Genomic DNA, 5,629 nt, shown 5'->3' with positions numbered 1-5,629 from the left:
AGTCTCCTTTCCCGGACCTCTTGTCCTTTGGTCACAATTTTAAGCTCCATCATGTAGTCAAAGACTAGGACACAATGGTCACTGGCTCCTAGTGGTATTTCATGTTCCAACTGCGCGATGTCTTCTACATTCTGGGTGAAAACGAGGTCTAATAGGCTGGGCGTGTGTGTGTGTCGGTGTGTGTGAGTGTGTGTGTGTGTGTGTGTGAGTGTGTGTGTACTCACCTATATGTACTCACCTATATGTGCTTGCAGGATCGAGCATTGACTCTTGGATCCCGCCTTTCTAGCTATCGGTTGTTTACAGCAATGACTCCTGTCCCATTTCCCTATCATACCTAGTTTTAAAAGTATGAATAGTATTTGCTTCCACAACCTGTTCCCCAAGTGCATTCCATTTTTCTACTACTCTCACGCTAAAAGAAAACTTCCTAACATCTCTGTGACTCATCTGAGTTTCCAGTTTCCACCCATGTCCCCTCGTTCTGTTATTATTACGTGTGAACATTTCATCTATTTCCACTTTGTCAATTCCCCTGAGTATTTTATATGTCCCTATCATATCTCCTCTCTCCCTTCTTTTCTCTAGTGTCGTAAGGTTCAGTTCCTTCAGCCGCTCTTCATATCCCATCCCTCGTAGCTCTGGGACAAGCCTCGTCGCAAACCTCTGAACCTTCTCCAGTTTCTTTATGTGTTTCTTCAGGTGGGGGCTCCATGATGGCGCGGCATACTCTAAGACGGGTCTCACGTAGGCAGTGTAAAGCGCCCTAAAAGCTTCCTCATTTAGGTTTCTGAATGAAGTTCTAATTTTCGCCAGTGTAGAGTACGCTGCTGTCGTTATCCTATTTATATGTGCCTCAGGAGTTAGATTAGGTGTCACATCCACTCCCAGGTCTCTTTCTCGAATCGTTACAGGTAGGCTGTTCCCTGCACCCTGTTCAGGTAGGTGTGTACTCACCTAGTTGTGCTTGCGAGGGTTGAGCTCTGGCTCTTTGGTCCCGCCTCTCAACCGTCAATCAACAGGTGTACAGGTTCCTGAGCCTATTGGGCTCTATCATATCTACACTTGAAACTGTGTATGGAGTCAGCCTCCACCACATTGCTTCCTAATGCCTTCCATTTGTCAACTACTCTGACACTAAAAAAAGTTCTTTCTAATATCTCTGTGGCTCATTTGGACACTCAGTTTCCACCTGTGTCCCCTAGTGCGTGTGCCCCTTGTGTTAAATAGCCTGTCTTTATCAACCCTGTCGATTCCCTTGAGAATCTTGAATGTGGTGATCATGTCCCCCCCTAACTCTTCTGTCTTCCAACGAAATGAGGTTCAATTCCCGTAGTCTCTCCTCGTATCTCATACCTCTCAGCTCGGGTACTAGTCTGGTGGCAAACCTTTGAACCTTTTCCAGTTTAGTCTTATGCTTGACTAGATATGGACTCCATGCTGGAGCCGCATACTCCAGGATTGGTCTGACATATGTGGTATATAATGTTCATAAAGATTCCTTACACAAGTTTCTAAAGGCCGTTCTTATGTTAGCCAACCTGGCATATGCTGCTGATGTTATCCTCTTGATATGAGCTTCAGGGGACAGGTCTGGCGTGATATCAACCCCCAGGTCTTTCTCTCTCTCTGACTCTTGAAGTATTTCATCTTCCAAGTGATACCTTGTATCTGGTCTCCTACTTCCTACTCCTATCTTCATTACATTACATTTGCTTGGGTTAAACTCTAACATCCATTTGTTCGACCATTTCTGCAGCTTGTCCGGGGGCCCAGATTCACGAAAGCACTTACGCAAACACTTACGAACGTGTACATCTTTCCTCAATCTTTGACGGCTTTGGTTACATTTATTAAACAGTTTACAAGCATGAAAACTTCCCATTCAACTGTTGCTACTGTTATAAACAGCCTCCTGGTGCTTCGGAACTCATTAACTGTTTAATAATTGGAAACAAAGCCGCCAAAGATTGAGAAAAGATGTACAGGTTCGTAAGTGCTTTCGTGAATCTGGCCCCAGGTCTTCTTGAAGCCTCAAGCTGTCCTCCTCGGTCTTAATCCTTCTCATAATTTTGGCGTCGTCAGCAAACATTGAGAGGAATGAGTCTATACCCTCTGGGAGATCATTTACGTATACCTATCCGATCCGCTCCGAGGACATTATCAGGTATGGAGTTTGACTGGGGCGGTACATCTGTCAAATGATAACGCAGGTGTCCTAAGGCCAGCTCAGCGTGGACAGAAACCTCGCGTAGAGCAAAAAAAACCTATCCTGAGAAACAGGATAGGTCCAAGCACAGAGCCCTGTGGGACTCCACTGGTGACTTCCCGCCATTCTGAGGTCTCACCCCTCACTATAACTCTCTGCTTCCTATTGCTTAGGTACTCCCTTATCCACTGGAGCGCCCTACCAGTTACTCCTGCCTGTTTCTCCAACTTATGCATCAACCTTTTATGGGGTACTGTGTCAAAGGCTTTCCGACAGTCCAAAAAAATGCAGTCCGCCCATCCTTCTCATTCTTGCTTAATCTTTGTCACCTGATCATAGAATTCTATCAAGCCTGTAAGGCAAGATTTACCCTCCCTGAACCCATGTTGATGGGTTGTCACGAAGTATCTTCTCTTCAGATGTGTTACTAGGTTTTTTTTTCACAATCTTCTCCATCACCTTGCATGGTATATAAGTTAAGGACACTGGCCTGTAGTTCAGTGCCTCTTGTCTGTCACCCTTTTTGTATATTGGTACTACATTAGCAGTCTTCCATACTTCTGGTAGGTCCCCCGTTTCCAGTGACCTACTATACACTATGGAGAGTGATAAGCAAAGTGCTCCTGCACACTCTTTCAATACCCAAGGTGAGATTCCATCCGGCCCAACAGCTTTTCTCACATCCAGGTCCAATAAGTGCTTCTTGACCTCATCTCTTGTAATTTCGAACCTTTCCAAGGTCACCTGGTTTGCTGCCACCTCTCCTAGCACCGTGACTTCTCCCTGTTCTATTGTAAAGACCTCCTGGAACTTTTTGTTGAGTTCTTCACACACCTCTTTGTCATTCTTTGTGTACCTGTCCTCGCCCACCCTAAGTTTCATCACCTGTTCCTTCACTGTTGTCTTCCTCCTGATGTGACTGTGTAGTAGCTTTGGTTCGGTCTTGGCTTTATTAGCTATATCATTTTCATACCTTTTCTCAGCTGCTCTTCTCACACTGACGTACTCGTTCCTGGTTCTCTGGTATCTCTCTCTACTTTCTGGTGTTCTGTTATTACGGAAGTTCCTCCATGCCCTTTTGTTCAGCTCCTTTGCTTTCATACATTCCCTATTAAACCACGGATTCTTCCTTTGCTTTTCTGTTTTTTTCCTGTTGGGCTGGGACAAACCTGCTTACAGCCTCCTGACATTTTTGGGTGACATAGTCCATCATGTCTTGTACAGACTTGGTTCCGAGTTCTGTGTCCCAATGTATATCCCATAGGAATTTATTCATCTCCTCATAGTTTTCCTATGTGTGTGTGTGTGTGTGTGTGTGTGTGTGTGTGTGTGTGTGTGTGTGTGTGTGTGTGTGTGTGTGTGTGTGTGTGTGTGTGTGTGTGTGTGTGTGTGTGTGTGTGTGTGTGTGTGTGTGTGTGTGTGAGAAATATGTTAAAGATAGGAAAGATAAAAAAATCGGTAGTAAGGATATTAGACAACCGATGGGTAGTGAGGCGGGGTCCAAGAGCTAACAGCTCGATCTTGGAGGCACAGACAGGAAATAGAGAGTATGCGTTATTAAAATACACTAAACAGCTACAAAGAAAAGAGCCAAATACTCTCCTGGAAGCGGAGCTCCACAGCGGTATTCTCATTAATGCGGGAAACGTCACTATCCGACGAGGAATGTTGTCACACACTGTCCAGTCAGCCTGGTCTTGACCCAGGCCAGCCAAGGAGGTGGATGAGGGACAGGGAGAGGTGGATGATGGCCTGTACATGTGGATGAGGCGCAGCGGAAGTTGACGTGAAACCACGAAGGAACACACACACACAGACACACACACACACACACACACACACACACACACACACACACACACACACACACACACACACACACACACACACACACACACACACACACACACACACACACACACACACACACACACACACACACACACACACACACACACACACACACACACACACACACACACACACACACACACACACACACACACACCTCAGTGAACTACCTAGTGAAAAAGCTGGAGATGCAGGCTGGAGTGAAAGGGAAGGTACTCCGTAGGATACAGGAGGACCTAAGCAACAGGAGACAACGAGTCAGTGTGAGGGGTGAGGTCTCAGATTGGCGAAACGTTACGAGTGGAGTCCCGCAGGGGTCAGTCCTTGGACCTATAATGTTTCTGATATGTGTAAATGATCTCCCAGAGGGTATAAAATCGTTTCTCTCAATGTTTGCCGATGATGCAAAAATTATGAGGAGGATTGAAACTGAGGACGATAGTAGGAGGCTACAAGATGACCTAGACAGACTGAGTGAATGGTCCAACAAATGGCTGTTGAAGTTCAACCCGAGTCAATGCAAAGTAATGAAACTAGGCAGTGAAAACAGGAGGCCAGACACAGGATAAAGAGTAGGAGATGAAGTACTTAATGAAACAGACAGAGAGAAAGATCTAGGAGTTGATATCACACCAAACCTGTCTCCTGAAGCCCACATAAAAAGAATAATGTCTGCGGCATATGCGAGGCTGGCTAACATCAGAACAGCGTTCAGGAACCTGTGTAAGGAATCATTCAGAATCTTGTACACCACATATGTAAGACCAATCCTGGAGTATGCGGCCCCAGCATGGAGCCCGTACCTTGTCAAGCACAAGACGAAGCTGGAAAAAGTCCAAAGGTATACCACTAGACTAGTCCCAGAACTAAGAGGCATGAGTTACGAGGAAAGGCTGAGGGAAATGCACCTTACGACACTGGAAGACTGAAGAGTTAGGTGAGACATGATCACAACCTACAAAATTCTCAGAGAAATCGACCGGGTAAACAAGGATAAACTATTCAACACTGGAGGGACGCGAACAAGGGGACACAGGTGGAAACTGAGTACCCACATGAGCCACAGAGACGTTAGAAGGAACTTTTTCAGTCAGAGTAGTTAACGGATGGAATGCATTAGGCAGTGATGTGGTGGAGGCTGACTCCATACACAGTTTTAAATGTAGATATGATAGAGCCCAGTAGGCTCAGGAATCTGTACACCAGTTGATTGACAGTTGAGAGGCGGGACCAAAGAGCCAAAGCACAACCCCCGCAAGCACAAATAGGTGAGTATAGGTGAGTACAAACACACACACATACACACACACATCGGGATTGGTGGGATCCAAGAGTCAGTGCTTGAACCTGCAGACACAAATAGGTGAGTACAAACACTCACTCACACACACACACACACACACACACACACACACACACACACACACACACACACACACACACACACACACACACACACACACACACACACACACACACACACACAAACACACACACACACACACACACACACAGGCTGCTGAAGTTTAACTCTGGAAAGTGTAAGGTGATGAAGTTAGGCGAAGGGAG

This window comes from Procambarus clarkii, chromosome 42 (genome assembly GCF_040958095.1).
Source record: "Procambarus clarkii isolate CNS0578487 chromosome 42, FALCON_Pclarkii_2.0, whole genome shotgun sequence".
NCBI lineage: Eukaryota > Metazoa > Arthropoda > Malacostraca > Decapoda > Cambaridae > Procambarus > Procambarus clarkii.
Note: the sequence above shows the minus strand (reverse complement) of the source record.